General features: G+C 43.7%; 1 long non-coding RNA gene across 1 annotated transcript; it reads right to left on the reverse strand.

Moving 5' to 3' along the window:
• Nucleotides 1-2,324: 2,324 nt before the first annotated feature.
• On the reverse strand, nucleotides 2,325-17,983 carry LOC106589969 (uncharacterized). Its single transcript, XR_014391384.1, has 4 exons — nucleotides 17,837-17,983; nucleotides 17,667-17,724; nucleotides 17,096-17,138; nucleotides 2,325-3,196 (listed from the first exon to the last, which is right to left on the reverse strand). It is a non-coding gene; the product is annotated as an uncharacterized LOC106589969 (long non-coding RNA).
• Nucleotides 17,984-25,138: the final 7,155 nt, after the last annotated feature.

Raw genomic sequence — 25,138 nt, forward strand, 5'->3', positions numbered from 1 at the left:
GTTCTGGGTTTCTTCCGATGGCATTGAGGAGTACACCACATCAGTCACTGGCTTTATCAATAAGTGCATCGAGGACGTCGTCCCCACAGTGACTGTACCTACATACCCCAACCAGAAGCCATGGATTACAGGCAACATTCGCACTGAGCTAAAGGGTAGAGCTGCCGCTTTCAAGGTGCGGGACTCTAACCCGGAAGCTTACAAGAAATCCTGGTATGCTCTGCGACGGACCATCAAACTGGCAAAGCGTCAATACAGGGCTAAGATTGAATCATACTACACCTGCTCTGACGCTCGTCTTATGTGGCAGGGCTTGCAAACTATTACAGACTACAAAGGGAAGCCCAGCCGCGAGCTGCCCAGTGACACGAGACTACCAGACGAGCTAAACCACTTCTATGCTCGCTTCAAGGCAAGCAACACTGAGGCATGCATGAGAACATCAGCTGTTCCGGAAGACTGTGTTCACGCTCTCCGTAGCCGACGTGAGAAAGACCTTGAAACAGGCCAACATGCACAAGGCTGCGGTGCCAGACGGATTACCAGGATGTGTGCTCCGGGCATGTGCTGACCAACTGGCAGGTGTCTTCACTGACATTTTCAACATGTCCCTGATTGAGTCTGTTATACCAACATGTTTCAAGCAGACCACCTTAGTCCCTGTTCCCAAGAACACCAAGACAACCTGCCTAAATCACTACAGACCCGTGGCACTCAGGTCCATAGCCATGAAGTGCTTTGAAAGGTTGGTAATGGCTCACATCAACACCATTATCCCAGAAACCCTAGACCCACTCCAATTTGCATACCGCCACAGATCCACAGATGATGCAATCTCCATTGCACTCCACACTGCCCTTTCCCACCTGGACAAAAGGAACACTTATGTGAGAATAATTTTCATTAACTACAGCTCAGCGTTCAATACCATAGTACCCTCAAAGCTCATCGCTAAGGATCCTGGGACTAAACACCTTCCTCTGCAACTGGATCCTGGACTTCCTGACGGGCCGCCCTCAGGTGGTGAGGGTAGGTAGCACATCTGCCACGCTGATCCTCAACACCGGAGCTCCCCAGGGGTACGTGCTCAGTCCCCTCCTGTACTCCTTGTTCACTCACAACTGCATGGCCAGGCACGACTCCAAATCCATCATTAAGTTTGCAGACGACACAACAGTGGTAGGCCTGATCACCGACAACGACGAGGCAGCCTATAGGGAGGAGGTCAGAGACCTGGCCGGGTGGTGTCAGAATAACAACCTATCCCTCAACGTAACCAAGACTAAGAAGATGATTGTGGACTACAGGAAAAGGAGGACCGAGCACGCCCCCATTCTCATCGACGGGGCTGTAGTGGAGCAGGTTGAGAGCTTCAAGTTCTTTGGTGTCCACATCAACAACAAACTAGAATTGTCCAAACACACCGAGACAGTCGTGAAGAGGGCACGACAAAGCCTATTCCCCCTCAGGAAACTAAAAAGATTTGGCATGGGTCCTGAGATCCTCAAAGGGTTCTACAGTTGCAACATCAAGAGCATCCTGACTGGTTGCATCACTGCCTTGTACGGCAATTGCTCGGCCTCTGACCGCAAGGCACTACAAAGGGTAGTGCGTATGGCCCAGAACATCACTGGGGCTAAGCTGCCTGCCATCCAGGACCTCTACACCAAGCGGTGTCAGAGGAAGGCCCTAAAAATTGTCAAAGACCCCAGCCACCACAGTCATAGACTGTTCTCTCTATTACCGCAATGCAAGCAGTACCGGAGTGCCAAGTCTAGGACAAAAAGGCTTCTCAACAGTTTTTACCCCCAAGCTTTAAGACTCCTGAACATGTAATCAAATGGCTTCCTGGACTATTTGCATTGTGAGCATAATGTCAAAGAAAGTAAATTCACGTGAGCACCACAATGCCTTCTACACCCATGCTCTACCAAGGTTTTCCAACACACAGATTTCACCTACTACGGTAGCTATGTTGGTCTATTTTACTTCAAACAATGTGTTGGCAGGTTGCTTAGGATTCAAACCTTCTCAGATCATGCTAATACCCACCAGACATTTCTAAACCAAGAGGCACAATATCGCCAGACTTTGGGGAATGCTTGTGAAACAGACCAATGAGACCAGGTTGGGGTTTGGGGTTAGAGAAGTCACAAAGAGAAGTGAAACATTCTTCCTGAGTTGTTCATTTTCTCTAAATATAAAGGCACAACCTAGATTAGAGCCAATGTCTTCAGTAGTGGAACATGTTATTACTCTAAACTCATGAAAGTGACAAACTGACTGTAACGGCTGTCGTAGAGAGGGGACCAAAGTGCAGCGTGTTGATTGCTCATGATGAATATTTATTTTAACTCAGAACACTAAAGAAAAAATAACGACGCGAAAACAAAAGCACACAGTTCTGTCAGGTACAGAAAACTAAGCAGAAGACAACTACCCAAAAACACAGGTGTAAAAAAAACATACTTAAGTATGATCTCCAGTTAGAGACAACGAGGACCAGCTGCCTCTAATTGGAGATCATCCCAAATAAACAACATAGAAATACAAAACATAGAAAAACACAACACCCCCTGTCACACCCTGCTCTAAAAATAACATCTTACTATGGTCAGGACGTGACATTAGTATAGTTGTGACACTGACACATTCTCTAACAAATTTTAGGAAGCTTAATTTGACAAGTTAGCAACCATACAATGGTGTTGCTCAAGGTAAACACACACAATGACATTACATCATGGACATAACACTACAACTTTCCTTCTGTTAGTAGTAATGAAGCCTTTTCATCATGGACATAACACTACAACTTTCCTTCTGTTAGTAGTAATGAAGCCTTTACAACTGATACTGTCAGCTGGTTCCAGTCAGTGGTGTCTGTATGTTCTCATGATAAACTAACTCTAACTCTGTTGATGGAGGTCAAGGCTGCAGCATCTAAAGAGAAGTACATGATAAACTGACTCTAACTCTGTTGTGGAAACTTCACACCTCTCTGTTGCTGATACTGTTGATGGAGGTCAAGGCTGCTGCATCTAAAGATAAGTGTGCTGGTGTGAAAAGGGAAGGGGGAGAGAGAAAATAAGAGAAATGAGAAGTAAAGAGATGGACTGACAGGGTTGTGGTTATTCACCGCTGCTGAAGAGAGCATCTTTTTCCACCCACCATGACGTTCTGATGAACAGGGTCACTAGGTAAAGAGAGAGGAGAGAGAGATGAGTGAGGGACAGAGGAGCTGATCCAGTCTACTACAGTGAAGACCTCCAACACCACAGGAACATTGATACACCCCTACAGGTCTCAGTGTTTAATGTGTAGTTAGATACATTTATACACCCCAACATACAGTCCAATTATAATGACTGATTCAATCAGATGTTTGACTGGTGTTTTAAGTGTTTAGAACTCTGAATGTACATCATACAGAATACGTACAGTTGAAGTTGGAAGTTGACATACACCTTAGCAAACTACATTTAAACTTAGTTTTTCACAATTCCTGACATTTAATCCCAGTAAAACGTTCCTGTCTTAGATCAGTTAGGATCACCACTTTATTTTAAGAATGTGAAATGTCAGAATAATAGTTGAGAGAATGATTTCTTTCAGCTTTTATTTCTTTCATCACATTCCCAGTGTGTCAGAAGTTTACATCCACTCAATTATTATTTGGTTGTTTAAATTGTTTAACTTGGGTCAAACGTTTCAGGTAGCTTCCCACAATAAGTTGGGTGAATTTTGGCCCATTCTTCCTGACAGAAATGGTGTAACTGAGTCAGGTTTGTAGGCCTCCTTGCTCGCACACACTTTTTCAGTTCTGCCTACACATTTTCTATAGGATTGATGGCAGGGCTTTGTGATGGCCACTCCAATACCTTGACTTTGTTGTCCTTAAGCCATTTTGCCACAACTTTGGACGTATGCTTGGGGTCATTGTCCATTTGGAAGACCCATTTGCGACCAAGCTTTAACTTCCTGACTGATGTCTTGATATGTTCAATATATCCACATAATTTTCCCACCTCATGATGCCAACTATTTTGTGAAGTGCACCAGTCACTCCTGCAGCAAAGCACCCTCATAACATGATGCTGCCACCCCCGTGCTTCACGGTTGGGATGGTGTTTGTTGGCTTGCAAGCCTCCCCCTTTTCCTCCAGACAAAACAATGGTCATTATGACCAAACAGTTCTATATTTGTTTCATCAGACCAGAGGACATTTCTCCAAAAAGTACGATATTTTTCCCCATGTGCAGTTGCAAACCGTAGTCTGGCTTTTTTATGGCGGTTTTGGAGCAGTGGCTTTTTCCATGCTGAGCGGCCTTTCAGGTTATATCGATATAGGTGTAACGCCCTGGCCATAGAGAGGGTTTTTTTGTTCTCTATTTTGGTTAGGCCAGGGTGTTACATGGGTGGGCGTTCTATGTTTATTTTTCTATGTTGGTTTGTTTCTTTGGTTAGGCCGTGTGTGGCTCTCAATCAGGAATAGCTGTAGATCGTTGTTGCTGATTGAGAGTCATACATAGGCAGCCTGTTTTTCCTTTGGGGTTTGTGGGTGATTATTTTCTGTCTAGGTTTGTGTTAATCCTGACAGGACTGTTTGGCTGTCGTTTCTTTTCGTGTTTTGTTTGTAGTGTTCATTCGTTTATTAAAATCCTTTATGATGAACACATCCTCCGCTGCACCTTGGTCTCATTGCGACGACGGTTGTTACAGAATCACCCACCAGAAAAGGACCAAGCAGCGGAGGAAGGAGCTGCACCAGGAGAAGAGCATGGTCTCCAGTGCGCCGTTTCGGTCCAGGTTATCCTGCGCCGGCTCTGCGCACTGTGTCTCCGGGGTGCTGGGAGGGCTCAATTCGCCCTATGCCTGCGCTCCGCCCGTGCCGGCCAAGAGTGGGCATTCAGCCTGGAGTATGGGTGGCAAGCCTACGCACTAGAACTCCAGTGCTCCCCCACAGCCCGGTTTATCCTGTGCCTCCTCCCAGGACCAGGCCTCCAGGGGGTCTCACCAGCCTGGTCTATTGTGTGCCTCCTCCCAGGACCAGGCCTCCTGTGGGTCTCCCCAGCCTGGTGAGTCCTGTGCCTGCGCCCAGAGCCAGGCCTCCTGCATGTCTCCCCAACCTGGTGAATCCTAGTCCGGAGCCGCCAGAGCCGCCCGCCAGTCCGGAGCTGCCAGAGCCGCCCGCCAGTCCGGAGCCGCCAGAACCGCCCGCCAGTTCGGAGCCGCCAGAGCCGCCCGCCTGTCCGGAGCCGCCAGAGCCTCCCGCCAGCCGGGCACAGCCAGAGTCGCCCGCCCGCCAGCCGGGCGCGGCCAGAGTCGCCCGCCAGCCGGGCGCGGCCAGAGTCGCCCGCCAGCCCGGAGCTGCCAGAGCCGCCCGCCAGCCGGGCGCGGACGAATTTGTCCCACCTACGCATCAGCCAGTGTAATCCAGTGGCGCGATTTTCAAATACCTTAGAAATGCTATTACTTAAATTTCTCAAACATATGACTATTTTACAGCATTTTAAAGACAAGACTCTCGTTAATCTAACCACACTGTCCGATTTCAAAAAGGCTTTACAACGAAAGCAAAACATTAGATTATGTCAGCAGAGTATCCAGCCCAGCCAGAAATAATCAGACACCCATTTTTCAAGCTCGCATATAATGTCACAAAAACCCAGAAGACAGCTAAATGCAGCACTAACCTTTGATGATCTTCATCAGATGACACACCTAGGACATTATGTTATACAATACATGCATGTTTTGTTCAATCAAGTTCATATTTATAGCAAAAAACAGCTTTTTACATTAGCATGTGACGTTCAGAACTAGCATACCCCCCGCAAACCTCCGGTGAATTTACTAAATTACTCACGATAAACGTTCACAAAAAACATAACAATTATTTTAAGAATTATAGATACAGAACTCCTTTGTGCAATCGAGGTGTCCGATTTTAAAATAGCTTTTCGGTGAAAGCACATTTTGCAATATTCTCAGTAGATAGCCCAGCCATCACGGCTAGCCATTTAGACACCGACCAAGTTTAGCCCTGACCAAACTCCGATTTACTATTACAAAAGTTTGATTACCTTTGTTGTCTTCGTCAGAATGCACTCCCAGGACTGCTACTTCAATAACAAATGTTGGTTTGGTCCAAAATAATCCATCGGTATATCCAAATAGCGGCGTTTTGTTCGTGCGTTCCAAGACACTATCCGAAGTGTAAATAAGGGTTACGAGCATGGCGCAAATCGTGACAAAAAAAATTCTAAATATTCCATTACCGTACTTCGAAGCATGTCAACCGCTGTTTAAAATCCATTTTTATGCCATTTTTCTCGTCAAAAAGCGATAATATTCCGACCGGGAATCTGCGTTTAGGTAAACAGAGGAAAGAAAACAAAGCATTCGGTCGACGCGCGCACGCGCCTGAGTCTCACAGTACTGTAACCAGCTACTACCCAAACGCGCTACTTTTTTTCAGCCAGAGCCTGCAAAGCCACGATTCAGCTTTTTTCCTCCTTCTGAGAGGCAATTGGAGCCGTAGGAAGTGTCACGTAACAGCAGAGATCCTTTGTTTTGGATAGAGATGACAAAGAAGGCCAAGAAATGGTCAGACAGGGTACTTCCTGTACAGAATCTTCTCAGGTTTTGACCTGCCATTTGAGTTCTGTTATACTCACAGACACCATTCAAACAGTTTTAGAAACTTTGGAGTGTTTTCTATCCAAAGCCAATAATTATATGCATATTCTATTTACTGGGCAGGAGTAGTAACCAGATTAAATCGGGTACGTTTTTTATCCAGCCGTGTCAATACTGCCCCCTAGCCCTAACAGGTTAATCTCTAGGAAACAGAATGTGTCTCCATCCTGAGCGGTATGATGGCTTCGTGGTCCCATTGTGTTTATACTTGCGTACTATAGTTTGTAGAGATGAACGTGGTACGTTCAGGCATTTGGAAATTGCTCCCAAGGATGAACTAGACTTGTGGAGGTCTTAAATTTTGTTTCTGAGGTCTTGGCTGATTTATTTTTATTTTCTCATGATGTCAAGCAAGGAGGCACTGGGTTTGAAGGTAGGCCTTGAAATACATCCACAGGTAATCCTCCAATAGTGTATGTAAACTTCTGACCCACTGGAATTGTGATACAAGTAATTATAAGTGAAATAATCTGTCTGTAAACAATTGTTGGAAAAATTACTTGTGTCATGCACAAAGTAGATGTCCTAACGGACTTGCCAAAACTATAGTTTGTTAACAAGAAATGTGTGGCGTGGTTAAAAAATGAGTTTTAATGACTCCAACCTAAGTGTATGTAAACTTCTGACTTCAACTGTACGTTCCCATTCAGACTAAAATAGACCTGCTGCAACAGTCAGCAAAGGCAAGAAGAGGGAGGTACATGTCTGGGCCTGTGCGTGTGCGTGTGTGTGTGTGTGTGTGTGTGTGTGTGTGTGTGTGTGTGTGTGTGTGTGTGTGTGTTTTTGTTTCTCTGCATGTGTGTCCTGTGTGGCTCAGTTGGTAGAGACTGGTGCTTAGAAAAGTACAAAAATGTATCCGCTCACTTCTGTAAGTCTCTCTGGACAAGAGCGTCTGCTAAATGACTCACTAGTGTAAGTCGCTAAATGACAAAAACATATAAAAATACATGTAAAATGTGTGACAGAGGGACAGAGGTGTTTAACAATGGGTGATGTTGTTCACATACAGCTATAACCTCAAACAGACACAGATCTCCTGCTCTGATAAGTATCTATATGTGGTGGGGTGGAGACAGCCTCTATTTTTACTAATGCTTTCAGTTGTTCGCCTAGCTTCCTGAAACGGGTCACATCTGTGTGTGACAAAGGGACATTGGTGTTTAACTATGGGTGATGTTGTTCACATAAAGCTACTACTAATGCTCTCAGCTGTAAGCATCATGTTATACTGTTTAAATGTCAGCCACCAGACCAGAGCATCATGTTATACTGTTTAAATGGAACCAGTTATTACCATTTGGCTCTACTGGCTTTCTACTGGGCCCACCCATAACCACAGCCATAAAATAGACCTGGTTATTACCAAGGGGCTTTCTACTGGGCCCACCCATAACCACAGCCATAAAATAGACCTGTTTATTACCAAGGGGCTTTCTACTGGACCCACCCATAACCACAGCCATACTCTGGACCTGGTTATTACCAAGGGGCTTTCTACTGGGCCCACCCATAACCACAGCCATACTCTGGACCTGGTTATTACCAAGGGGCTTTCTACTGGGCCCACCCATAACCACAGCCATGCTCTGGACCTGGTTATAACCAAGGGTGTTTCTACTGGGCCCACCCATAACCACAGCCATACTCTGGACCTGGTTATTACCAAGGGGCTTTCTACTGGGCCCACCCATTACCACAGCCATACTCTGGACCTGGTTATTACCAAGGGGCTTTCTACTGAACCCACCCATAACCACAGCCATACTCTGGACCTGGTTATAACCAAGGGGCTTTCTACTGGGCCAACCCATAACCACAGCCATACTCTGGACCTGGTTATTACCAAGGGGCTTTCTACTGGGCCCACCCATAACCACAGCCATACTCTGGACCTGGTTATTACCAAGGGGCTTTCTACTGGGCCCACCCATAACCACAGCCATACTATAGACCTGGTTATTACCAAGGGGCTTTCTACTGGGCCCACCGATAACCACAGCCATACTCTGGACCTGGTTATTACCAAGGGGCTTTCTATTGACATATCCTCTATTGTTGATGTTGCTTTCTCTGATCACCACTGGGGATTTTTTTACTAGCTTGTTGCCAGTCAACGTTAGTTAAATAAAAACATTGTAAATGAAGGGAAAACATTGATGCCATAGATCCAGTAAAGTTGAAAAAAGGATAGGCCCTTGGATGACTGAGGAAACTAATAAATTAAAGAGAAACTGCAGAAAGACGGAGTGGAATTGGATGAAGTCAAAGTTGCAGGTCCATTATGATATTCTGAGAGAGCATCATATATAACAAGGCCATTAGAAATGAGAGAGCATCATATATAAATCCTCTTACATCTAGACGTTCCGCTAGCGGAACACCTGCTCCAATATCCAATGATGGGCGTGGCGCGAAATACAAAGTCCTCGAAAATCCGAAAACTTCCATTTTTCAAACATATGACTATTTTACACCATTTTAAAGACAAGAATCTCCTTTATCTAACCACACTGTCCGATTTCAAAAAGGCTTTACAGCGAAAGCAAAACATTAGATCATGTCAGCAGAGTACCCAGCCAGAAATAATCAGACACCCATTTTTCAAGCTAGCATATAATGTCACAAAAAACAAAACCACAGCTAAATGCAGCACTAACCTTTGATGATCTTCATCAGATGACACTCCTAGGACATTATGTTATCCTGTTAGGGCTAGGGGGCAGCATTGACACGGCTGGATAAAAAACATACCCGATTTAATCTGGTTACCACTCCTACTCAGTAACTAGAATATGCATATACTTATTACATATGGATAGAAAACACCCTAAATTTTCTAAAACTGTTTGAATGGTGTCTGTGAGTATAACAGAACTCAAATGGCAGGTCAAAACCTGAGAGATTCCTTTACAGGAAGTGGCCTGTCTGACCATTTGTTGAACTTCTTTTCCATCTCTATCATTTACTAAGGATCTCTGCTCTAACGTGACACTTCCCACGTCGTCCATAGGCGCTCAGAGCCCGGGAAAAAACAGAATGTCGTCATTCCAGCCCCAGGCTGAAACACATTATCGCCTTTCTCAAGTGGCCCATCAAGAGACACTAGCTTATGCGCGTGACCCCGACCGCCCCCGCCTTTGGGATTTTTTCCTCTGTTTGCCGAAAAGGAGATTCCCTGTCGGAATATTATCGCTTTTCTACGAGAAAAATGTCGTAAAAATTGATTTTAAACAGCGGTTGACATGCTTCGAAGTACGGTAATGGAATACTTAGAATTTTATTGTCACGAATTGCGCCAAGCGCGTGACACTTCTTTACTATTTCGGATAGTGTCTGGAACGCACGAACAAAACGCCGCTATTCGGATATAACGATGGATTATTTTGGACCAAACCAACATTTGTTATTGAAGTAGCTGTCCTGGGTGTGTATTCTGACGAAGACAACAAAAGGTAATGACATTTTTATAATAGTAAATATGATTATGGTGAGTGCTAAACTTGCCGGGTGTCTAAATAGCGAGCCCGTGATGCCTGGGCTATGTACTTAGAATATTGCAAAATGTGCTTTCACCAAAAAGCTATTTTAAAATCGGACATATCGAGTGCATAGAGGAGGTCTGTATCTATAATTCTTAAAATAATTGTTATGCTTTTTGTGAACGTTTATCGTGAGTAATTTAGTAAAATGTTAGCGAATTCCCCGGAAGTTTGCGGGGGGTATGCTAGTTCTGAACGTCACATGCTAATGTAAAAAGCTGGTTTTTGATATAAATATGAACTTGATTGAACAAAACATGCATGTATTGTATAACATAATGTCCTAGGGTTGTCATCTGATGAAGATCATCAAAGGTGAGTGCTGCATTTAGCTGTCTTCTGGGTTTTGGTGACATTATATGCTGGCTTGAAAAATGGGTGTCTGATTATTTCTGGCTTGGTACTCTGCTGACATAATCTAATGTTTTACTTTCGTTGTAAAGCCTTTTTGAAATCGGACAGTGTGGTTAGATTAACGAGAGTCGTGTCTTTAAATGGCTGTAAAATAGTCATATGTTTGAGAAATTGAAGTAATAGGATTTTTAAGGTTTTGAAAATCGCGCCACCAGATAGCAGTGGCTGTTACGTAGGTGGGACGAATTCGTCCCGCCTAGCCTAGAGAGGTTAAACAATACATGCATGTTTTGTTCAATCAAGTTCATATTTATATAAAAAATAGCTTTTTACATTAGCATGTGACGTTCAGAACTAGCATTCCCACCGAACATTTCCGGTGAATTTACTAAATTACTCACGATAAATGTTCACAAAAAACATAACAATTATTTTAAGAATTATAGATACAGAACTCCTTTATGCAATCGCGGTGTCCGATTTTAAAATAGCTTTTCGGTGAAAGCACATTTTGCAATATTCTGAGTAGATAGCCCGGCCATCATGGCTAGCTATTTTGACACCCACCAAGTTTGGTATTCACCAAACTCAGATTTACTATAAGAAAAATTGGATTACCTTTGCTGTTCTTCATCAGAATGCACTCCCAGGACTTCTACTTCATCACCCAATGTTGTTTTGGTTTCAAATAATCCATAGTTATATCCAAATAGCGGCGTTTTGTTGTGCGTTCAAGACACTATCCGAAGGGTAATGAAGGGTGATGCGCCCGGCGCGTTTCGTGACAATACATTTCAAAATATTCCATTACCGTACTTCGAAGCATGTCAAACGCTGTTTAAAATCAATTTTTATGCAATTTTTCTCGTAAAAAAAGCGATAATATTCCGACCGGGAGTCGTTGTTTTCGTTCAAAGATAGAGAAAGTAAAATGGACTCTTCTCGTGCACGTGTGCGCCAGTCTCATTGTTCTCAGATCGACCACTATCCAAATGCGCTACTGTTTTTCAGCCATGGCCTGCAAAGTCATCATTCAACATTCTGGCGCCTTCTGAGAGCCTATGGGAGCATTAGAAAATGTCACGTTACAGCAGAGATCCCCTGTTTTGGATAGAGATGATCAAGAAGGCCAAGAAATGGTCAGAGAGGGCGCTTCCTGTTTGGAATCTTCTCAGGTTTTGGCCTGCCAAATGAGTTCTGTTATACTCACAGACACCATTCAAACAGTTTTAGAAACTTTGGAGTGTTTTCTATCCAAAGCTAATAATTATATGCATATTCTAGTTTCTGGGCAGGAGTAATAATCAGATTAAATCGGGTACGTTTTTTATCCGGCCGTAAAAATACTGCCCCCTATCCATAACAAGATAACAAGGCCATTAGAAATGAGAGAGCATCATATATAACAAGGCCATTAGAAATGAGAGAGCATCATATATAACAAGGCCATTAGAAATGAGAGAGCATCATATATAACAAGGCCATTAGAAATGAGAGAGCATCATATATAACAAGGCCATTAGAAATGAGAGAGCATCATATTTAACAAGGCCATTAGAAATGCCAGATGGGCTCATTTTACTAACTTGATCACTATTAATCAGAATAATTAGAGAGTGCTCTTCTCCACCATTGATGGCCTGATAAATCCTACCTCCGCAGACACCTGAAACCCCACCTCTTTAAGGAATACCTGGGATAGGATGAAGTAATCCTTCTAATCCCCCCCCCCTAAAAGATTTAGATGCACTATTGTATGTAAAGTGGTTGTTCCACTGGATATCATAAGGTGAATGCACCAATTTGTAAGTCGCTCTGGATAAGAGTGTCTGCTAAATTACTTAAATGTAAAATGTAAATGTATGAGAACTTTCCTCCACATCTAAATGTGGTGAGTTTGCAGCATATTTCAGGTACTAGATTCAACATTGGACTGGGTATCAGTCAAGACCTGATGAGAAGTTTGATGATAATGTGTACTAATCTACCACACAAAGGTACTATGGATTTCTTTTCCCTGGTTGACACAGACATGTTCAGGAAAATGATATCACAATTTAAGCCTTCCAATTCCAATCTGGTTTTTGTGCCCACCAAAGCACAGAGGCAGTCTGAGTTAAAGTAGTAAATTATCTTAGAGCCAATACAGAGACAGTCTGAGTTAAAGTAGTAAATTATCTTAGAGCCAACACAGAGACAGTCTTAGTTAAAGTAGTAAATTATCTTAGAGCCAACACAGAGACAGTCTTAGTTAAAGTAGTAAATTATCTTAGAGCCAACACAGAGACAGTCTTAGTTAACTTGTTATGGATAGGGGGCAGTATTTTCACGGCCGGATAAAAAACGTACCCGATTTAATCTGATTATTACTCCTGCCCAGAAACTAGAATATGCATATAATTGTTTGATTTGGATAGAAAACACCCTAATGTTTCTAAAACTGTTTGAATGGTGTCTGTGAGTATAACAGAACTCATATGGCAGGCCAAAACCTGAGAAGATTCCAAACAGGAAGCGCCCTCTCTGACTATTTCTTGGCCTTCTTGATCATCTCTATCCAAAACAGGGGATCTCTGGCATAACGTGACATTTTCTAACGCTCCCAAAGGCTCTCAGAAGGCGCCAGAACGTTGAATGATGACTTTGCAGGCCATGGCTGAAAAACAGTAGCGCATTTGCATAGTGGTCGATCTGAGAACAATGAGACTGGGGCGCGTGCACGAGCCGACACCATGTTTTTATTTTTTCGTCTTTGAACGAAAACAGGGTTTCCCGGTCGGAATAGTATCGCTTTTTTACGAGAAAAATTGCATAAAAATTGATTTTAAACAGCGTTTGACATGCTTCGAAGTACGGTAATGGAATTTTTTGAATTTTTTTGTCACGAAACGCGCCGTGCGCGTCACCCTTGTTTACCCTTCGGATAGTGTCTTGAACGCACGAAGAAAACGCCACTATTTGGATATAACTATGGATAATTTGGAACCAAACCAACATTTGTTATTGAAGTAGAAGTCCTGGGAGTGCATTCTGATGAAGAACAGCAAAGGTAATAACATTTTTCTTATAGTAAATCTGACTTTGGTGAGTGCTAAACTTGGTGGGTGTGTAAATAGCTAGCCCTGTGATGCCGGGCTATCTACTTAGAATATTGCAAAATGTGCTTTCACCGAAAAGCTATTTTAAAATCGGACAAAGCGAGTGCATAGAGGAGTTCTGTATCTATAATTCTTAAAATAATTGTTATGTTTTTTGTGAACGTTTATCGTGAGTAATTTAGTAAATTCACCGGAAGTTTGCGGGGGGTATGCTAGTTCTGAACGTCACATGCTAATGTAAAAGCTGGTTTTTTATATAAATATGAACTTGATTGAACAAAACATGCATGTATTGTATACAGAAACTAAAACAGGAAACGCCCGTGCTCAGGTCTGTTCAATGTTGGTCCGACCAATCGGATTCCACGCTTCAAGATTGCTTCAATCACGTGGGCTGGGATATGTTCCGGATAGCTTAAGACAACAATATTGATGTATACGCTGTTTCGGTGAGCGAGTATATTAGCAAGTGCATCGTTGATGTTGTACCCACAGTGAATATTAAAACCTTCCCCAACCAGAAACCGTTGATTGATGGCAGCATTCGCGCAAAACTGAAAGTGCGAACCCCTGCTTTTAATCATGGCAAGGCAACTGGAAACATGACCGAATACAAACAGTGTAGCTATTCCCTCCGCAAGGCAATCAAACAAGCTAAGTGTCAGTATAGAGACAAAGTAGAGTTGCAATTCAACGGCTCTGTCACGCCCTGACCTGAGAGAGACGGTTTATTTCTCTATTTTGTTAGGTCAGGGTGTGGGGTGGGCAGTCTGTGGTAAATTTCTATGTTACATTCTATGTTTTCTTTTTCTTTGTGTTGAGCCGAGTATGGTTCCTAATCAGATGCAGCTGCCTACCAATCATACTTAGGCAGCCCTTTTTTCCACCTTCAGTTGTGGATCTTGTGTTTGTACAGCTCAGTAAAGCCTGCAAGACTGCAGTTGTTTCGTTATTTTGCTTTAGTGTTCTGAGTTACAATAAATATAAATATGACAACTTTCCACGCTGCACCTTGGTCTCCTCCTTACGACGTTCGTCCCACCACAAAAGGACCAAGCAGCGTGGTCAGGAGAAATGGACCTGGGAAGACATCCGGGATGGCAAGGGATCCTGGACGTGGGAGGAGATCCAGGCTGGATGGGATCACCTCCCATGGGAACAGGTGGAGGCAGCGAGAGCAGAACGGCAACGTGACGAGGAACTAGCACGGCAACGACGGAAGCACGAGAGGCAGCCCCAAAAAATGGGGGGCACACGGGTAGATTGGCAGAGTCAGGGTGGAGACCTGAGCCAACTCACCGTGCTTACCGTGGGGACCAGGTGAACAGCCAGGCACCGTGTTATGCTATGATGCGCACTATATCTCCAGTGAGCATTCATAGCCCGGTACGCGATGTGCCTGCGCCCCGCATTTGCCATGATAGAGTGGGCATTCAGCCAGGATGGATTGTGCCAGCTCAGCGCTCCTGGTCTCCAGTGCGCCTCCTCGGTCCAGGATATCCTGCTCCAGCTCTACGCACTGTGTCGCCAGTACGCCTTCACAGCCCAGTTCGTTCTGTGCCAGCGCTCCGCCCTTGCCGGGCTAAAGTAAGCATCCAGCCAGGACGGGTTGTGCCAGACCTAAGCTCCAGACCTCCAGTGCGCCTCCACGGCCCAGTATACCCTGTGCCAGCTCTGCGCATCCGGTCTCCAGTGCGTCTCCCCAGTTCGGTGAAACCGGTTCCAGCTCCACATAAGAAGCCTCCAGTGATGATCCATGGTCCGAAGCCTCCAGTGATGATCCATGGTTCGAAGCCTCCAGTGATGATCCATGGCATGAAGCCTCCAGTGATGATCCATGGCCCGGAGCCTCCAGTGATGATCCATGGCCCGGAGCCTCCAGGGATGATCCATGGCCCGAAGCCTCCAGGGATGATCCATGGCCCGGAGCCTCCAGGGACGATCCACGGCCCGGAGCCTCCAGGGACGATCCACGGCGCGGAACCTCCTGAGACGGCCCACGGCGCGGAACCTCCTGAGACGGCCCGCGGTCCGGAACCTCCTGAGACGGCCCGCGGTCCGGAACCTACTGAGACGGCCCGCGGTCCGGAGCCTCCGGCGACGGTCCGCAGTCTTCGGCGACGGTCCGCAGTCTTCGGCGACGGTCCGCAGTCTTCGGCGACGGTCCGCTGACCGGAGCATCCGGCGGCGGCCTGCAGTACAGAGCCTCTAGCGATGATCTACGGTCCGGTTCCTCCGACAACAATCCACGGTCCGGTGGCACAAAAGCAGAGGGATCAGCGGGCGGAGCGGGAGCTACGCCCCGAACCGGAGCCACCACCATGTGTAGATGTCCACCTTGGTCTCCTCCTTACGACGTTCGTCACAGGCTCAGACACAAGACGTATGTGGCAGGGTCTACAGTCAATCACTGATTACAAAAAGAAAACCAGCCCCGTCGCGGGCACCGACGTCTTGCTCCCAGACAAATTAAATTGTTGTTTTGAATTGTTGTGAAATTGTTAGTTAACTTGTTAGATATTACTGCATGGTCGGAACTAGAAGCACAAGCATTTCGCTACACTCACATTAACATCTGCTAACCATGTGATTTGAACAAACGCAACATGCCACATCATTCATACCACAACATGCTACATCATTCATATCAAACACAACATGCTACATCATTTATAACAAACACAACATGCTACATCATTCATAACAAACACAACATGCTACATCATTCATAACAAACACAACATGCTACATAATTTATAACAAACACAACATACTACATCATTAATAACAAACACAACATGCTACATCATTCATAACACAACATGCTACATCATTCATAACACAACATGCTACATCATTCATAACACAACATGCTACATCATTTATAACAAACACTTCATTTTGAAGTTAAGGATGAATTTAGGGTTATATATACATCTGGACCTGGACCTACCTCAGTCTGTACATTAAGGTTAGTGATACAGTGATATGGACCTACCTTAGTTTGTAAATTAGGGTTATTGATACAGTGATCAGGACCTACCTCAGTCTGTACATTAGGGTTAGTGATGCAGTGATCTGGACCTACCTCAGTCTGTACATTAGGGTTAGTGATACAGTGATCTGGACCTACCTCAGTCTGTACATTAGGGTTAGTGATACAGTGATATGGACCTACCTTAGTTTGTAAATTAGGGTTATTGATACAGTGATCAGGACCTACCTCAGTCTATATTACAGTTTGGTGATACAGTGATATGGACCTACCTCAGTCTGTACATTAGGGTTAGTAATACAGTGATCAGGACCTACCTCAGTCTGTACATTAGGGTTAGTGATACAGTGAACTGGACCTGCCTCAGTCTGTACATTAGGGTTAGTGATACAGTAATATGGACCTACCTCAGTCTGTACATTACTTCCCTGGGTCCAGATACAGCTCTACCTATAGGACACATAGATTTAATTAGTTAAACTGGCAATATGTTATTTTTGGGGCGACCTGACAAAATTCACATAGAAATGTGTGTTATAGATCTTATAGTAGCAGTAGATCTGTTCTATGTGAGCAATGATATACGTTCCCTTATGTTTTTGCATCTTTTAGAAACAGCTGAAACAACAATATTCTTGGTTATAGAATATATATTTCACAGTGGTTTTGATGGTACAATGATTCTCTACACTATGCACAGAAACTGATGGGTGTTGCTGAGCCCTCTGGCACAAAATGGCTGCCATGATCTCTACTTCTCATCATCATCATTGAGCCTGACCTGTATCTCTGTCTGTCTGTCTGTCTGTCTGTCTGTCTGTCTGTCTGTCTGTCTGTCTGTCTGTCTGTCTGTCTGTCTGTCTGTCTGTCTGTCTGTCTGTCTGTCTGTCTGTCTGTCTGTCTGTCTGTCTGTCTGTCTGTCTGTCTGTCTGTCTGTCTTCACTGCTGAGTAGACAGGGACTGGATCGACCTTCTGACCTGTATCTCGGTCTGTCTGTCTTCACTGCTGAGTAGACAGGGTCTGGAACGACGTTCTCTGAAAGAAACATATAAACAGGTTACAACTAGTGACATGTTAAAACACTAAAAACATATTTTTTACTTCAGAAAGATGAGCGGAGTGTTGTTGGCCTCTCCCTTCTTCCTACCTCTCCTCCTGTTGTGTTGTCTTTTTGTGTGGTTGACGTCAGCATAGGTCACATCACCTGGACCGGATCCACCTGGAACTAAACACAGGAGAGAGCGAGGATATTAACACAGACTGGACCAGATCCACCTGGAATTATAGTGTTGGAGTGTTTTACAGTAGTACAGTACCTGTGGTGTTATACAGTATTACAGTACCTGTGGTGTTATAGTGTTATTCAGTACTACAGTACCTGTGGTGTTATAGTGTTATACAGTATTACAGTACCTGTGGTGTTAGTGTTATTCAGTACTACAGTACCTGTGGTGTTATAGTGTTATACAGTATTACAGTACCTGTGGTGTTATACTGTCGCAAAGTTAACTAAAAAGCAGCATTCCCCAGGAGAGGATAGCTTTCACTTCAGCAGTGATGAATTCATGAACTTCTTTGAGGAAAAGATCATGATCATTAGAAAGCAAATGACAGACTCCTCTTTAAATCTGCATATTCCTCTAAAGCTCCGTTGTCCTGAGTCTGCACAACCCTGCCAGGACCTAGGATCAAGGGAGACACTAAAGTGTTTTAGTACTATATCTCTTGACACAATGATGAAAATAATCATGGCCTCTAAACCTTCAAGCTGCATACTGGACCCTATTCAAACTAAACTACTGAAAGAGCTGCTTTCTGTGCTTGGCCCTCCTATGTTGAACATAATAAACGGCTCTCTATCCACCAGATGTGTACCAAACTCACTAAAAGTGGCAGTAATAAAGCCTCTCTTGAAAAAGCCAAATCTTTACCCAGAAATTATAAAAAATATCGGCCTATATCGAATCTTCCATTCCTCTCAAAAAAATTGAAAAAGCTGTTGCACAGCAACTCACTGCCTTCCTGAAGACAAACAATGTACACGAAATGCTTCAGTCTGGTTTTAGACCCCATCATAGCACTGAGACTGCACTTGTGAAGGTGGTAAATTACCTTTTAATGACGTCAGACCGAGGTTCTGCGTCTGTCCTCGTGCTCCTAGATCTTAGTGCTGCTTTTGATACCATCGATCACCACATTCTTTTGGAGAGATTGGAAACCCAAATTGGTCTACATGGACAAGTTCTGGCTTGGTTTAGGTCTTATCTGTCGGAAAGATATCAGTTTGTCTCTGTGAATGGTTTGTCCTCTGACAAATCAACTGTACATTTCGGTGTTCCTCAAGGTTCCGTTTTAGGACCACTATTGTTTTCACTATATATTTTACCTCTTGGGGATGTCATTCGAAAACATAATGTTAAATTTCACTGCTATGCGGATGACACACAGCTGTACATTTCAATGAAACATGGTGAAGCCCCAAAATTGCCCTCGCTAGAAGCCTGTGTCTCAGACATAAGGAAGTGGATGGCTGCAAACTTTCTACTCTTAAACTCGGACAAAACAGAGATGCTTGTTCTAGGTCCCAAGAAACAAAGAGATCTTCTGTTGAATCTGACAATTAATCTGGATAGTTGTACAGTCGTCTCAAATAAAACTGTGAAGGACCTCGGAGTTACTCTGGACCCTGATCTCTCTTTTGAAGAACATATCAAGACTGTTTCAAGGACAGCTTCTTTCCATCTACGTAACATTGCAAAAATCTGAAACTTTCTGTCCAAAAATGACGCAGAAAAGTTAATCCATGCCTTTGTTACTTCTAGGTTGGACTACTGCAATGCTCTAGTTTCCGGCTACCCGGATAAAGCACTAAATAAACTTCAGTTAGTGCTAAATACGGCTGCTAGAATCCTGACTAAAACCAAAAAATGTGATCATATTACTCAAGTGCTAGCCTCCCTACACTGGCTTCCTTTTAAGGCAAGGGCTGATTCCAAGGTTTTACTGCTAACCTACAAAGCATTACATGGGCTTGCTCCTACCTATCTTTCCGATTTGGTCCTGCCGTGCATACCTACACGTACGCTACGGTCACAAGACGCGGGCCTCCTAATTATTCCTAGAATTTCTAAGCAAACAGCTGGAGGCAGGGCTTTCTCCTATAGAGCTCAATTTTTATGGAATAGTCTGCCTACCCATGTGAGAGACGCAGACTCAGTCTCAACCTTTAAGTCTTTACTGAAGACATATCTCTACAGTAGGTCCTATGATTAAGTGTAGTCTGGCCCAGGGGTGTGAAGGTGAACGGAAAGGCTGGAGCAACGAACCGCCCTTGCTGTCTCTGCCTGGCCGGTTTCCCCTCTTTCCAATGGGATTCTCTGCCTCTACCCGTATTACAGGGGCTGAGTCACTGGCTTACTGGTGTTCTTCCATGCCGTCGCTGGGAGGGGTGCATCACTTGAGTGGGTTGAGTCACTGACGTGGTCTTCCTGTCTGGGTTGGCGCCCCCCCTTGGGCTGTGCCGTGGCGGAGATCTTTGTGGGCTATACTCGGCCTTGTCCCGGGATGGTATGTTGGTGGTTGGAGATATCCCTCCAGTGGTGTGGAGGCTGTGCTTTCGCAAAGTGGGTGGGGTTATATCCTACCTGTTTGGCCCTGTCCGGGGGTTTCATCGGATGGGGCCACAGTGTCTCCTGACCCCTCCTGTCTCAGCCTCCAGTATTTATGCTGCAGTAGTTTATGTGTCGGGGGGCTGGGGTCAGTCTGTCACATCTGGAGTATTTCTCTTGTCTTTTCCGGTGTCCTGTGTGAATTTAAATATGCTCTCTCTAATTCTCTCTTTCTTTCTTTCTCTCTCTCGGAGGACCTGAGCCCTAGGACCATGCCTCAGGACTACCTGGCTTGATGACTCCTTGCTGTCCCCAGTTCACCTGGCCGTGCTGCTGCTCTAGTTCCAACTGTTCTGCCTGCAGATATGGAACCCTGACCTGTTCACCGGACATGCTACCTGTCCCAGACCTGTTGTCCCAGACCTGCTGGAACCCTGACCTATTCACCGGACGTGCTACCTGTCCCAGACCTGCTGTTTTCAACTCTCTAGAAACAGCAGGAGCGGTAGAGATACTCTCAAAGATCGGCTATGAAAAAGCCAACTGACACTTACTCTTGTCTTACTGACTTGTTGCACCCTCGACAACTACTATGATTATTATTATTTGACAATGCTGGTCATTTATGAACATTTGAACATCTAGGCCATGTGCTGTTATAATCTCCACCCGGCACAGCCAGAAGAGGACTGGCCACCCCTCATAGCCTGGTTCCTCTCTAGGTTTCTTCCTAGGTTTTGGCCTTTCTAGGGAGTTTTTCCTAGCCACCGTGCTTCTACACCTGCATTGCTTGCTGTTTGGGGTTTAAGGCTGGGTTTCTGTACAGCACTTTGTGATATCAGCTGATGTAAGAAGGGCTATATAAATACATTTGATATGATGAATGAAACCGGGGATGCAGTAAAGGGGATCTCTGACCAATTATCCGCCACCTCCTTCATGACCTGGCAAAATAGGCTGGCTCTTGATATGTCATTGGCAGAAAAGGGCGGGGTATGTAGAACAATAGGGGTTCGTTGTTGTACGTTTATTTCTAATAAAACTAGAGCTCTAGCAGGGTTAATGGCTCTAAGTGAAGAATGGGCTGAGAACTCAGGGGTTAATACATCTGTGACAGGGTGGTTCGATAGTATGTTTGGGAAGTATGTTTTAGTATGTTTGGGAAATGGAAAAATGTTATAAAAATTTTATAATCACCGTGTTGCCGCTTTAGCCTGTATGAGTGTGTTGATGTGTGTGGATATGTTTGAGAAATTGAAATTATAGATTTTTTGAGGTATTTGTATTTCGCACCATTCGACACCATTGGCTGTTGGCTAGAGGTTCCACTGGCAGAACGGGGTTTAATATCCAAATCTACTAATAATATGCATATCCTACCTCCTGGGCCCGAGTAGCAGGCAGTTTAATTTGGGTACATTTTTCATCCGGCCATGAAAATACTGCCCGTACCCTAGAGAGGATAATGAAGATTATAATGAAAATCCTAAAAAGAAGAGTTATAATTGGATATAGGCCTAGAACAGTCGTTGATGAGTATGTGATGTAAATACATGTATTGGTTTTGTTTGATTTGGTATGACTTTATTTTCTAATAAAGACTGAAGTATCAGTGTGTAATATTTAGTAAAAGGGTGGATTGATAAAGGAATTCATATGTTTAACCTGTTGGGGGTAGGGGGCAGTATTGACACGGCTGGATAAAAAACGTACCCGATTTAATCTGGTTACTACTCCTGCCCAGTAACTAGAATATGCATATAATTATTGGCTTTGGATAGAAAACACCCTAAAGTTTCTAAAACTGTTTGAATGGTGTCTGTGAGTATTACAGAACTCATATGGCAGGAAAAAACCTGAGAAGATTTCATGCAGGAAGTGGCCTGTCTGACAAGGTGTCGTTCTTCTTGTCTCTGTTTATTGAAGAGTGAGGATCTTAGCTGTCCCGTGACACTTCCTACGGCTGCCATAGGCTCTCAGAAGGCGGCAAAATGCTGAATCATGGCTTTGCAGGCTCTGGCTGAAACAAAGTAGCGCGTTTGGGTAGTGGCTGGTTACAGTACTGTGAGACTCAGGCTCATGCCCGCGTCGACCGAAAGCTTTGTTTTCTTTCCTCTGTTTAGCTAAATGGACATTCCCGGTCGGAATATTATCGCTTTTTTACGAGAAAAATGCAATAAAATGGATTTTAAACAGCGGTTGACATGCTTCGAAGTACGGTAATGGAATATTTCGAATTTTTTTTGTCATGAATTGCGCCATGCGCGCGACCCTGATTTACCATTTCGAATAGTTTCTGGAACGCACGAACAAAACGCCGCTATTCGGATATAACGATGGATTATTTTGGACCAAACCAACATTTGTTATTGAAGTAGCAGTCCTGGGAGTGCATTCTGACGAAGACAACAAAAGGTAATCAAACTTTTGTAATAGTAAATCTGATATTGGTGAGTGCTAAACTTGCCGGGTGTCTAAATAGCTAGCCCGTGATGGCTGGGCTATGTACTTAGAATATTGCAAAATGTGCTTTCACCAAAAAGCTATTTTAAAATCGGACATATCGAGTGCATAGAGGAGTTCTGTATCTATAATTCTTAAAATAATTGTTGTGCTTTTTGTGAACGTTTATCGTGAGTAATTTAGTAAATTGTTAGTGAATTCGCCGGAAGTTTGCGGGGGGTATGCTAGTTCTGAACTTCACATGCTAATGTAAAAAGCTGGTTTTTGATATAAATATGAACTTGATTGAACAAAACATGCATGTATTGTATAACATAATGTCCTAGGGTTGTCATCTGATGAAGATCATCAAAGGTTAGTGCTGCATTTAGCTGTCTTCTGGGTTTTTGTGACATTATATGCTAGCTTGAAAAATGGGTGTCTGATTATTTCTGGCTTGGTACTCTGCTGACATAATCTAATGTTTTGCTTTCATTGTAAAGCCTTTTTGAAATTGGACAGTGTGGTTAGATTAATGAGAGTCTTGTCTTTAAATAGCTGTAAAATAGTCATATGTTTGAGAAATTGAAGTAATAGGATTTTTAAGGTATTTGAAAATCGCGCCACTGGATTAGACTGGCTGTTGCGTAGGTGGGACGAATTAGCCCAGAGAGGTTAACCTGTTGGGTCTAGGGGGCAGCATTTGCACGTCTGGATAAAAAAAATGTACCCGATTTAATCTGGTTACTAATCCTACCCAGTAACTAGAATATGCATACAGGTCCAGCTGTATATAATATATAAACATCATATATAAACAGGTCTCTCCAGGATCACAGCTCCAGCTGTATATAATATATAAACATCATATATAAACAGGTCTCTCCAGGATCACAGCTCCAGCTGTATATCCTCTTCAGCGTCTCGTCCCGCAAGCGGGATCAAAATCCAGGGAAAACTCCTAGCGACATTAGCATAACGAAATGTAATATATATTTTTTTCAAATATAGGACTGTCTCATATCGTTTTATAGATACACCTCTCCTGAATCGACCCACGTCGTCCGATTTCAAAAAGGTTTTACAGGAAAAGCAAATCATTAGATTATGTTAGAGGAGTCCATCGTAAAAGCAGCAACATGAAAATTTTCCGACCAACTACATGCATCACAAATAACCCAAAAACAGCTAAATGCAGCACTAACCTTTTACAAACTTCATCAGATGACACACCTAGGACATCATGTTACACAATGCATGCATTCTTTTGTTCAATAAAGTTCATATTTATATATAACAACAGCATTTTACATCGGTGCGTAACGTTGACTAACTATTTTCCAGTCAAATGCAATCCGGGGAAACAGAGCTACAATTTACTGAATTACTATTCGAAAACATGTTTAAAATGTAAAATTGTCATTCTAAGATTTATAGATGAATATCTCTTGAAAGCACCTGTCATACCAGATTTAAAAATAACTTTACTGGGTAATCACACTTAGCGATAAAAGGGGATGCGATACTCAGAAAATGAGCTAGTAAATACAGCTCGGCGCCATCTTGGAACAATCGCATATCACATCTAATGTTGTATAATATTGTCAATAATCCCTTACCTTTAGTTGTCTTCATCAGAAAGCACTTCCAGGAATCCCAGGTCAACAACAGATGTATTTTCGGTCGAAAAAGTCCATCCTTTATGTTCCATTAGCTTGCTGTTGTTAGCGCGTCTGAAGGCTGTATCCAAAAGCTCTGCCGGCCGCGGACAGCCGTTTCGGATTTTTTTTTTTTTTCCCATTTAGGTTCGTTCAAACATGTCAAACGTTGTATAACATAAATCTTCATGGCCGGTTTCAACAAGAGAGCCAATAAGATTCGAGGGGGACGATTTCATTGTGTTTCAAAACGTTTCCAAAGGTGGGGGTAGACAGGGCGTCATAATGGTGATGGCCCTCCCCCTGTGACCAATTTCCAATGCGTCTCATTCACTGAGTTTCGACAGTAGAAGGCTCAAAACACTTTGTAAAGACTGGCGACATCTTGTGGAAGCAATAGGAAGTGCTCAAATAACGATAGCTCACGGTGTGAAAAATAGGCAACGACGTGAAGTTGAGTCCACAATTCAGAATTCCACTTCCTGTTTCAATCGGTCTCGGGGTTTTGACTGCCATATGAGTTCTGTTATACTCACAGACACCATTCAAACAGTTTTAGAAACTTTAGGGTGTTTTCTATCCACCGGTATTAATTATATGCATATCCTAGCTTCTGAGTTTGATTAGTAGGCCGTTGAAAATGGCCACGAATTTTTTCCAAAATGCGCTGTGGCGCCCCCTATCCTAGGGTAATGTCAAGAGGATATAATATATAAACATCATATATAAACAGGTCTCTCC

Source organism: Salmo salar, unplaced genomic scaffold, assembly GCF_965601325.2.
Source record: "Salmo salar unplaced genomic scaffold, fSalSal1 ptg000412l, whole genome shotgun sequence".
Lineage (NCBI taxonomy): Eukaryota > Metazoa > Chordata > Actinopteri > Salmoniformes > Salmonidae > Salmo > Salmo salar.